Consider the following 12,492-nt stretch of genomic DNA (forward strand, 5'->3'; position numbering starts at 1 on the left):
TGTTTGTTTTAAATTTATCTCAGGGTTTTTCAAAAATTCTCATTTAGCAGAGCTGGTGAGAAGTTTATGAGTTAGAGAAGTTTGGATGGAGGCAAAACATTCCCTCCCCTTTGGAAGGAAATACTCCCCTCTGAAAAAAAGCAGCTACTTTGTATGCGGAGACATGCTCCTGAAGATTTCTCTATTCATACTTCAAATGAGTGAGATCATCCTAGAGGATAATAGAAGCAGAGACGGAGAGAAACCAGCAGGATAAGAGGAACAGGACCAAAAACTAATGAAAAGGTCTAAACTTTAGAAGAAGAGTTGTGAGTTAATTGGCATCAATTGGTTTGCGATTAAAAACGTATCAACACTCTGTAATACGTTCAAGGGTATACAAAGAGAAGGGAGGTTGTAGGACATAAAGTATCCTTTATAAAACTGTAGACATATAAGAGATGGCATGTTGTAAAAATCAGTGCTTTAGAAAAATGTTGAATTGGTGTTCTGGGGTACCAAATTTATTTCTAATAATAAAGTGTTCATTGTCAGCAGATTGAGAATACCTGTTTGCCTGTGATTATAAGACACCTGTAGTTTCATGGAGTTTAGATTGTGGGAGTAGGTTAGGTTTAAAATGTCATAGTTCTCTGGAACCCTAAGGTACTTTTGAAAACTTCATTAATTTTGCTGTGCAAATTCTGGCTTTTAGACATGATGTAAAGTTAACCAACATAGATAAAATTGTTTTATAAATACTAATGACTTGAAAACAGATTTGGCATCTTTCCATTTAATTTAATTTCTGTGGTTTTGCCTCAGTCTTCCCTCCTCCCATTTTATCCTGACAAAAACCTTGTGAGGTAGATGAGGTGAATGGTTCTCAACTTTTTGTGTATGGTAAACTACAAGTCAAAATTTACTTGGTGTGGTGACCCATTCAGGGCTGATCCAAGGTCTCTTGGGCCTCCCTAGGCAGACTATGACCCTACTGCCCATCTAATCCAGCATTCCATTTTCTATGGTAGCCAACCAGATATTTTTATCACCAGCAAACATCCCACAAAAGGTACAGCTGCCCCCAGGCAAGTGACATTCTGAAGTACACAGCCTTTGCATTTGAACAGGTCCCACCAACACTCCAGCATTTCCCTCCTTTTAGCTACTACCGTAAAGTTACTAGTTGCCTGACAGATTTCCACCCCCCCCCCCTCGTTATTGTTGCAAAGGGAAGTGGAAGGTGAGAATCCGAGAAGCTGACAAGGAGGATGAGGAGATAAAGAATGATGCAAAGGCAGGAGCGGCCATTAGGGAAGGCTGGCCAGCAACCCACTTCCAAAGGTTTCACTACTCACAGGTTGGGAAACACTGGATTAGGTTAAGAGAAAGTGACTGTCCCATGGTCATTCCAAAGGGGTAGCTTTGTTAGTCTGTTGGACCAAATTAAAACAGAAGTCCAGTGGCATCTTAAAGACTAGCAATATTTATTCCAGCAGGAGTTTTCATGAATCAGAAGTCATTTCCTCAGATGTACCATGATCAGCCAATAAATTTACAGCAACCATGGATTCTAACCTCCCCAGTACTGGTCTGAAACACTAAAACACATTGCCAAGTTGATCTAAATAGCTTCCCGCTACCAGCATTAATTGGGGTTTCTCTGCCCCTAAATCCTAGTCTCAAAACTGCCCTCTTCCAAACAGAGGAAGGTGAAAAATGCCTGCTGCAACAAGCAGTGCCGAAGCAGAGAGGAGCAGCGTCCACATCTCCCCCCCTCCCCCAATAATGCTCCCCTTGCTGCTGCCATGGTCCCCAAATGCCATTCCTCTGCTGTTGAGCCTATACAAAAGCACAGGCACAACGGTGATCGGGGGGGGGGGACTGCCCACCACCCTGAAATATTTATTTATTCATCTGGATATTTATATCCCTATTTTCTCCTCGTTATAGACTAAAACATCTTTCATCCTTCTGCCTTGCTCCATTTTATCCTCAGAACAACAGCCCTGCAAGGTATGTTAGGCTGAGAGCAAGTGACTGGCCCAAGATCATCTAGCAAGCCTCTGTGTCAAAGTGGGGACTTAAACCTGGGTCTCCCAGATCCTAGTCCAATATCAATCACTATACAAAGCTGACTCTCTCCCCCCCCCCCAACTCACTTTTCTTTCCCTGCTGAGCTACACTGTTAGGCTACAGAGGAAAGGGGGGAAATCTTTCAAAGGGCTAAAGGGGGGGATTGCAGATTGCAGCAGCAATCTGCCCTGTGCCATTTTCAAAGCAGAATTTATCCCTGCCCCCTCCTCATAATGGCAACGAGTTTTGCTTTGAATGGTATTGTGGCAGCTAATCCAACAGTTTTGATTTTTCTTCAGATTAAAAGGGGAAGCCCTGGGAATGCCAAGAATTATGTTTGGAATGAACTTGATGTCATGCCCATATTGTTCTTTTAATCCTGGGGATTTCTGCTTTCCATGCAGATAAAAGTCCTCACGTGGAAGCAGCCAAAGATATGATTCAGTCATTCAATTGCTTTCATCAGGTTATACACAGCAAATAACTTTGACAACTTCATTGCCTTGCCTTGTTTCTAATTTTACTGCAAAATCCTTCCAAACAGTGTACTCTACAATCCACAAGACACCAGGGCAAGTCTGGAAGAGCAGATTCCTATGAAGGGTTGCCATCTTTTGTTCTGTCAGGGCTTCTCTGCTTTTAGCAGCAGCTTTGCAGCTTGGCATTCAATAATTGTGTCCTTCTCTAGCAGGATGTCATCTGTTGGATTACCTGAAACCTAGTTGTTGAAGAAACAGGAGTTCCCCAGTAAAAAAAGGTAGTAACCCAAGAGAAGGAATTTTAAATGTCCCCCCCCCCCCCTTCTGAAACCCTGGCCGTTTTCACATGGCCAAAGCCTCCAGAAGATTGCGCAAAACTCATGGCACAAAGCATCTTCCTAGTGCAATTTCCCGGCACGATCCCATTTAATGGCACAATTTCTGACGTCATCACGCCATTAAAGGGGATTGTGCTGTAAGTTCCACGGCATCTTCCGGATGCTTATGAGTGCGTGTGAAAATGGCCCCTTTTAAGAATGTTACTTACGCTATAATATTATCATGTAAGGAGCTGGAAGGATATAGATCTTATGAAAGAAAGATCAAAATGATCTTCTGAGTGAAAACATTTGTTTTTGTTACTGTGGTTGTTACTTATATCCGAATAAAATCCCTAGCCATTGTTCATCTACCAACGGCAACCAATTTCAATGTATGCGTAAGGAACAGACATTTTATTCATTCATTCCTTGTTCATTCTCTGACTGTTTCAGTGGAATTTGTATATAGTTGTCCCCAGGTGGTCTCTCATCTGAGGGATTTACAAAACAAGACCTGTTGAGCTGCTGCAGAGGAATGGGACCATTCGCTTGGCCGTTTCAAACTTCTGTTACTGCTACCACTAGAAGTAGTATTTAAATATTTATATTGACAAGAATAGAGACTGAACTAGAAAAAAGAATCTGATAAGGGCTGTTTCACAATCCAGTGCCGGCAGCAGCTGGTTAGCTTTATTTAAAAAGCAGGATAGAATTATATTTTTAAATGTCTGGAGTGTGATGCTATTAATATATGTTGGTAAAGTAGTTATTTTCACTTGAAATGTGATCTGCATTTGCAGCAATATAAGCTTGGGACTGGATCCCACGGAGTGCTTCCGGGGATGAAAAGGTTTCCATGACTGAAGCGTGACTTTCTCACCTCTCTGCTTCTGCCCCTCCCCCAAAGGTAGCATTTCACTAGGCGTTTGGGGCTGCTGCAAGAGGAGGAGGTGAAAGAGTCACATTCTGCAGTTATGGTTACCAATTGGCCCAGTAAAAGAAGAGTCCTGTCCCTTTAACTGAGGCTTAATCTGGGGAAGCTTTTCATGGTAGTAATCAATATCACCTGATAAATGACCATGCCATTAAGTTCCATTAAAGAGACAGGACATTTTTCTCTCCAGGCAGGTGTGGTAGCCTTAGTGGAAATGTCCCATAGGATCCACCCCATACATTCTAATTTCATATATGGAAAATTGAAAAAAAAAAAAGAGAGATATGCATCACTCGGGAAAATAGCTAAAGCAGCATCTCCCTCTCTGGCATGATATGCTACAAAAATCTCCAAAGTCCCTTGCTGTACTAAGTGTTTAGCAGACAGACCCACCCTGGGCCAAGCTACATATAATACTGGAGTTCCTGGATTAGAACACATAATTTGGCTAAAATTTATCCTGGTAGTCTAATCTGGATCAGGAGGGATGTAAATTTCTCCCTCCATTTCTTTGATTAGAAATGGCCTCTTCAGGCTGCTCTAAGTCCTGATGGTGGGGGGAAGACAGATACAACAAGGTTCCTCCCTTTCCCCCATGGGCACTAATAGGGAAAATGGTGCAGGGGGGGATTACACTGCCCTTTTCTAGTTCTTCAGACTAATCCTGCCCCTCCCCCTGGCTGCCTCAGGCCAAGTAACATGTTGGGACTCCCAGTCATGGAAATCCATTATCCCATGTAGTTTAGCCTTATGGAATTCTGCAATTCACTCGTTGGCAACATGGAAGTACAGGCCTCGGAGCTGGGGGGTGGGGGTTTCAACAGAATGCAGTTCTGTTTCTCCAGTCTAATGCCTCGCTAAGGTTGCCAGGTCCCCTTACCCTCCCAGCAGGAGGGGGGAACCTGGCACTTACCTGGTCAATCCCCTCCCGGACAGACCCAATGATGTCACTTCCAGAAGTGACGTCATCATGCCTGGCAGGAGCATCCCTGCTGCATGATGGCCCGGGAGTTTTTTTAGCCTCCCAGCCAGGCCGGTTCCCTAGACCTTTCCCCCACCACTGCTCCCAGCTGGAAACACTACTGTCAACTGGACAAGGGGCGGGGAAGCCCTGTCCCTTTAATCAAGGTTTAATTAACGGAAATGGCTGATTGAGAAGCTTTTCATGGCAGGAAGTTGAATAACCTCATCTGGTAGTTGCTTACAAATCAAACTGATATTAAAAGATACAATTTAAGGTAAGGTTGGGAACCCTACTCATGGCTAGCTTCCTATTTGGGGTGTCCTAGAGGAAAAGGTTTTTCTCTTTTAAAGATACTTTCTGCGCTCCTGGCTGTGTCTGCCTTGAATAAAGGCAGCAGCTGTGAGGACTTAGCCTTAATACTTGCCTTTAGCTTTCACTCTTGTTTTAAATTGATTGTGGTCCTTTTGGCAAAAGCAGTCACTTCTGTTTTTTGCAGAGGCTGGTCTCTATTAACCAGTAGTAGCCCATGAAGCCGTGCATCTCACAGGCGGCAATCAGTGCAGGATGTCCTTTCATTGTAATGGGGGAAATGCATTTTGGAACTCGATTACAGAAAAGGCCAGTCTGTCCTAGTTGTGCAGCAACATGACCAAAGAAGTTGATAGTGCTAAGGAGGACTGAAGGCCCCTACTGGAGTGCCTTTGCCTGGCCAAGATGGTGGCAGGAAGGAGGAAAACCAACCTCCCAAGCAATCAGCCTGGCCGTTTCATTTCTACAGCAGCACCAGAGGTTTCAATTAAGGCCTACAAGATGATGTTTTGGAAGGAAAATTATTCCCACCCACTCACTAAAGCTACTGCCATTTATATCTTAAGAATAGAGGGGTCAGTAGGGTAACCCCCCACCTCTCCACTGCATGTCCCTTCCTTGAAAATGTTGCTGTTGTCCTTGGGCTCTATTGTGCATTAAGAGCAGCTGTTGGTGGCTCTTACCACAAAACAATAAAAACACTTGGGGGCTGTTTACATTTAAAATCAGACAACAAGAGACTTCTGGATTTTTCAGTGGCCTCTGCTGCTTGACAGCTCCCAGGTAACCAGAACAGAATTTAGGAAGACAGAAAAACTGACTCTTCTCAAGATATAAGAAAACTTCTGTCCCAGTTTCCAGGTTCTCTTTCCTTGTCAGGAACGAGACAGCAGCTAGGAAGGAATTCCTTTGCCTTCTGTATTATCTTGACCCTTTCTGTGCTCTTTGTTGATGATATTCAAGATATGTTGAAGAATCTCTTTGCGGAGGAACCCAACAGCTGCAAATAAGTGTCCAGGTGCTGACGCGTTCAGAATATGTGTCAGAACTTGATAAATAGTGTAGCTGTTATAGATGCACTCATCCCAGCTCTGTAAAATAACTTATAGAGGGAGTTCATGGATGCGTGTTTATTGTTCATTTTCATCAATGGCTTATTTAATTTATTTAGTTTTTTTAAATCTCACCATTTCCCCCAAGGAGCTCAGGGCAGCACACACCAGTCTCTCCATCTCTATTTTACCATTACGATAACCCTGTGAGGTAGGCTGGCTTGCATGTTCAAGTGAGATTAATGAATGAAAGGCCACAAAAAAAAATCACCTCACATTACCTCAGACACAATATTAAAGCAATTCACACATTTGGTTGACAGTCACTGATTTATTCAAGCTTCATTCAGATATCATGGCAACCAACATTAAGCCTGACTATGAAGAAACATGGGTTGTTGCCAGGCTTCCATGTGATCCACGCTTCTCTCCCCTCATGTGGAGCTTTCTGAAGGACTCCTAGTTTAAAATTAATTCTGTTTCTGGCATGAGTCAACCAAAGTTAGTCTTCTGTTTCCCCAAAACTGGGATATTGAACCATTTTATACACTGGTTTAGTTCTCTCAGGGAGACATCCAGGAGCACGCCCAGCCTCTTCACCACTGGCAAAGTTGCCAGTGGTGTCCCATCCAGGGCAGGGAGCTGGATCCCAATATCTGGCAGCCCCCGTCCCAGCTGCAGGACCTCCGTCTTCACTGGGTTCAGTTTTAGCCTTCTCTGTTTCAACCGTGCCATCACAGCCTCCAGAGCTCTGGCCAGATTGTCCGGGGCCATGTCTGGCCGGCCGTCCATCAACAGAAAAAGCTGGGTGTCATCTGCGTATTGATGACAACCCAGCCCAAACCTCTGCACCAACTGGGTGAGGGGGTGCATGTAGATGTTAAATAACATCGGGGAGAGTATCGCCCCTTGCGGAACCCTGCACACCAAAGGGTGACGGGGCGATAGATCTCCCCCGAGCACCACCCTCTGTCCCCGACCCTGGAGAAAGTAGACCAGCCACTGTAAGGCTGTCCTCCTAATCCCCACGCTGGTGAGGTGGCTGGCTAACATGTATTCACTGCAAGTTGTGAATAGGCTCTTATTAATAAATGAATGTTCTTTTGAGCACATCTATCTGTGCTACATCAACCTAAAAGCAGGAACCATAGTTATTTATTTAACACAATTTATATCCCCCCTTTAGTAAAAAGCAAAAGCTTTCAACAATCTTAAGAGAAATCAGAGGGTTTTTTATTTTCAAATAAAATAATATAAAAAATTATGTCCTGCCTTTCTTTCCTCATAAGGGCCACCAAGGCAGCAAACAAAATAAAATATTCATAATAAAATTACATTTTAAAACAATTAAAACTAAAAAAAAACAAAGACTGCATTGAGGCTGTGTTGAACCATGCAATTTCTGAACAAGTTTGGAAATTTGTACTATTTAATTGGATAAAATTCTCATTATATCTTTAATTTAGGGGAAATATTTTTCAAATGATACATTTGTGGCATCTGACCCCTTATAAGCTTGTAAAGATTTGTAAGTCTTGTCTTGATAGATGTTGGTATTGCAAAAAACCTGAAGCAGATTTTTTCCATATGTGGTGGCTTTGCCCAGGAGATGTAGCATATGGGGCAAAATAGCTAGTTGTTTGAGTAAGAGGTTAGGAATTGCTATACTGCTATCACTTGAAATATTCCTGTATTATTTCCAATATTATGATATTATCTTACATTTTGTAATTATCACTAGATTGGTTTTGCTAGACATTGGAAGAAAGATTCATGTCAAGACATTAAAGACTAGCTTGATAAAATTAAAGAGGCTTTAATTCTGATTAAGTTATTTCTACAGAGAGGAAAGAACTTGGAACAAATTGAATCACTACAGAATCTCTGCATATCTCAGTGTGAATGCAATTTGTAGAATTTATAGCATGTAAATTTGTAGAATTATAATTTTGCAGAATATATGATCTTGTGATTTTTAATGGTTAGCATCAATTTGTATGCTGTGCATGTTTGCTGAAAATAAAAACGCAAAGTCATAAAAACAACAATTAAAATATTTAAAACAATTAAAACATTAGGCACAAAGGAGAGAGCACCAAATGAAACATAAAAGTCTTCATCCACTGGTGGAAGATGGCAACAGAAGGGGACAGATGGATCTCCCTGGAGAGCCAGAACTTTGGTGCCTCAACTAAAAAAACACTCTCCCAGGTCACCACCCACCTAATCTCAGAAAGCAGGGGCATCCAAAGTTGGCCTCAGAAAATGATAGCAGTTGTTAATTCATAAGGGAGTAGGCAGTTCTTCAGGTATGTTGGTCCCAAAGCAAATGTGTTTCTGCAGTGGCAGTCAGCTTTGACTTTTTCCTATAGGAAACAATGGAATGGCTGAAAGCACCTTGGTCAGGGGCCCATAGAATTGGACCCCGGGGCCCAATCTTCCTGAAACGTGGGAGGCCTTTAGAGAACAATCAGGAGTAAGCTCCCTACGAATTTGGTGAAGTTTTATTGAAAAATGACCACCCTAACCTGCCCCTGGATAGATTTCCCATATTTTTCTTTGGTGCACAACTAGAAGCAGGGAATGGTGACCTGCACTTACCTTGCCAGTTTCTTTTCTGCCATTTATACTCTCATGGGGATCAGCACAGAAGGTTGGCTTGCTGATCGTGTTCCTTGTTTGGCCACTTCCAAGCTCCTGTGCGCAAATACTTTAGCAACTGGGACCTTCTGAACTGTGTCAAAATTTCCACATGGTCTGTGTGCACCAGGCCAGCTGGAAGAAATAATATTGTGATAGTATTCCCTCTGGCAGTCCTCATGCACAACCTGGGTCTGCTGGGTGATCTGCTCAGGGAATGTGGTGTTTGTACGTTTCATTCTTCCCTGTGATTACATCAGAATGTGAATCCGAGCAGCTAAGGCCAAATCGGAGGGTGTGCAGAGTTTGTCTTTTCCACTAAACTACAGTCGTCCTGGCACTTTGACCAATGTAAAAAAGAAAGAAAGTGAATATGCTGTAGGCAGTCCTGCTAGGTGATGATCTGATTGGATGGCTTCTAATTCCCTGCATCCCAAATATGGTGGAAAGGTGTGGTAAAGAGCACTAATGAGTGCTCTTCTATTCCTGATGTGACTTGCTAAATGTAGGGACGTAAATGCTGATGCAACACTGGAAGTTGACCAAAGGCTCATAAAACAAGCCATAGATCTGTTTTAAGAGTGTCTGCAGGAATACTTATTTTGCACTGGTGGCATTTGTAAGAATCAGGCAGGCTTTTAAAAACAACAGTAAGAAATTTAGCCAGTTATTGGATATTGCCAGCCTTTCTGTGGTTCCAGAAATTTAGTTTGTGGGATCCTATGTCAACTGGACAAAGTGCAGCTATCGGCTCCATTAACTCCTCTATCTTTAGTTCTTCATGAAAAACAGATGTGTGAATCATCCGGAAGGTAAATCACAGTAAATTGACTGACATGTAGAGGTCTGACAGAAAACTGAGGATTAAGAAGAATCAGCCTAAAGCTATACTGGTATTCCTCTTTCCCTCTGGCTATTTTATTGCATCATTGGTATGTGTCAAATGGTGATGGTGATTTAATTCAGAAATATCTGAGGGGATAATGTCTTAAGATATTGTACATCAGCCATGCTGTGGAGAAAAGTTATTTGTAAGAAAATTCTTCTGTTGCTTGCACTTCAAAACTAACAGTTAATGTTCTTTTACCACCCTCTTTCTGAATACTGAACATTTACTATAACTCCTTGCATTAATTTTCACTAAGAAGTGTTCTGTGAAAATGGGGAAAAAACACTTTTGCTGAGATTTTTTACAGGCATTCTGCTGTGTTGGTATTAGAGTGTGAAAGAGAGAGAAGTGGAAAGCAGCCCTTTGCCAAGTCTGTTTTGGGAGGAGGCTGAGGTTGGCCCTGCGTGAGGTCAGAAGAACTAGCTGACACTTTGAAAGCTTTCCTACCAGATGGTTTTAACAAGAGGTTTTATTTTAGAATTTCAGCTGCTACAGCTACGAACATTTAAAGCACTTACTCTTTCTTCAGAGTTCAGAATGCCTGCTAGAAGACTGCAGAGAGAAAATGCATTTTGCTCAGCTTTCTCTGTGTCAGAAATTGGCTGGAAAAGTTGGCTGTCAGTGCCCAAAGAGATTGTGGGACGCTGCATAAGCAGGAAATACAAGGGCAAAGAAAAACCAATAGTTCCGGCTGTTAAAAAATAATCCTGAGCTAGTGCCAGATATTGTACACATTACATTACAAAAAAGTAACAGAAAGACAATATTTTTTTCTTGCCAAAGCTTGCTCCTTTTTTTTTTTTTAACAATCATTCGTGGTTGACCATTTTCTGTTTTTTAAAAAACAACCAAAGGGGTTTATTTTATTTTATTTTTTGATAGTCAGAAGACATCCATCAGAGAAGGTAAACCAGCACCTTGATGTTAAATTAGCTTCCCCTCCCCCCGCTGTATGAGTCCAGAAGTTGTTCTATGATTGTTGAAAATTCTTAGAGAAGCAGTTGAATTTATTAATAGTACTTGGGCAGCTTTGTCTTTTCCTATTTATTCACTGGCTTTTGGATTGTCGTGTCAATTGTTGTCTTCTTAAATATTACTCATGATAGATTTTAGAATTGTTATAAGCATATATAAAGGGTATGAAGAAAAAAGAAAGGGCTTGTGGATTGTCAGTTTGGATAAAAAAGTTTTGAACTCTAATGTAATCACATTGCAGAGTAGAAAAAAGCAAGAATCCAGTAGCACCTATAAGACTAACAAAATTTGTAGTAGGGTATGAGCTTTTGAAATTTTGTTAGTCTTATAGGTGCTACTGGACTCTTGCTCTTTTCTACCAATACAGACAGATTAACACGGCTACCCATCTTGATCTATTCACATTGCATAGCGTTACTGTAGTTTATGAACATAGGATATAGTCTTTTTCTAGTAGTAGTAATGTTATTATAAACAACATGAGAATTTCTGGTACTCGTCATCATCATCACTGAATGCTGATAATCTTTCCATGGGAGATTGTCATCATTTCTTTTGGACAACTATGTTGACAGTCCCTAATTGTTGGCATTCACAGTGCCATGAATTAACTGCTTTTGTTCTTCTGTTCTGGATGAAATCTTTAGGAATGTAATTTTGAGAGAGATTTGTGTGGTGCCTTTTAACAATTTAACATGTACAGAGAGAATGTATATTTATGTGCCACTTGTTACTTGAAGCCGATTCAAACGTTAATTATTGATAACCAGAGCATGTGAAACTGCTGTAAGTCTTGCTACTATATAACTACTGGTCATAGGATCAATTTCTTTTACCACATAATTAATCCCTGTCTCTGGGAGCCAAGGTTGGACGTTATAAGCTTGTCACAGACTGCCTGCTCTGCTTAGAATATGTTGACACACTAAATATCCTATTGAAGTTCCTCAGTAGGGTTTCTGGGTAGCCCTCACCTCCCGTTGGGAGGGTGAAGTCCCTGGCACTTAACTTGTGCCGGGCATGAGGACTTCTTTGTGTGTGCACACCCTGAAGCTGGCATGATGATGTCACTTCCAGAAGTGATGTCACCATGCCAGCTGCGTGAGCACTCCACACAGGGCCAATTCAGCCCATTTGGGGCCCAAATCGGTTCCAAATGATGTGCAGGAATGCTCCCGCAGGTGGCACAATTATGACACCCAGAAGTGATGTCACTGTGCTGGTTGGGAATGTGCGCATAGCGCACACTCCTGAGGTACCTGCCAGTGGCAAGCCAGTTCTGGGAGCTTACCCCCTCCCACCAATCACTGGGTGATTGGCAGATGAGGGGGCAAATCCCTGGGAGTTTGCCTGCCACCAGTGAGCACCTGGGATTCTGGGAACGCTATTCCTGAATTATGTTAGGGGAAAGCTATGGGAGGGCCCTCTTAAATCCATAATTCTATGTGCACTTACTAGCCTAGTATATATGACAGTGGCAATAATATGATAGTGTTTGGCTTCTGATAGTGCAAGTGTCCAGAGACAAGAGGTTAGGTCAAAGCGGGAAGTGGTTCCCTGAGAAGGCCCGTGAGATGTCAATGGCCAGGAGGCTGGCTGGTAGAAGGTCCAGTTGGAGTCCCTGCCATCTTTCGTACAGGCAGCCATCATGATATACTTAGCCCCATGCTCCTGCTGCTATAGTTGCATCCAGTACCTGTGGCATAGGAGGGTAATTAACGAAGGTTCTCAGCGACAGGATGGGAGCTGCAGTGCTATTAGGCACTAGGTCTAAATCACATTAATCTCAGTGGTTCTAAGTAAGTATGCATAGTGTTTTGCACTGAGTTCCCTGTAAGTATTTCCATTTTAGGTGAATGCATATTACTTTTCTTT

At 42.2% G+C, this 12,492-nt stretch overlaps 1 protein-coding gene across 1 annotated transcript in view; it reads left to right on the forward strand.

Annotated features, from left to right (window-relative positions):
* TRIM2 (tripartite motif containing 2) overlaps positions 1–12,492 on the forward strand; it is a 66,689-nt gene that overhangs the window by 123 nt on the left and 54,074 nt on the right. The window lies entirely within an intron of this gene.

The sequence above is a fragment of the Eublepharis macularius genome, chromosome 10 (assembly GCF_028583425.1).
Source record: "Eublepharis macularius isolate TG4126 chromosome 10, MPM_Emac_v1.0, whole genome shotgun sequence".
Lineage (NCBI taxonomy): Eukaryota > Metazoa > Chordata > Lepidosauria > Squamata > Eublepharidae > Eublepharis > Eublepharis macularius.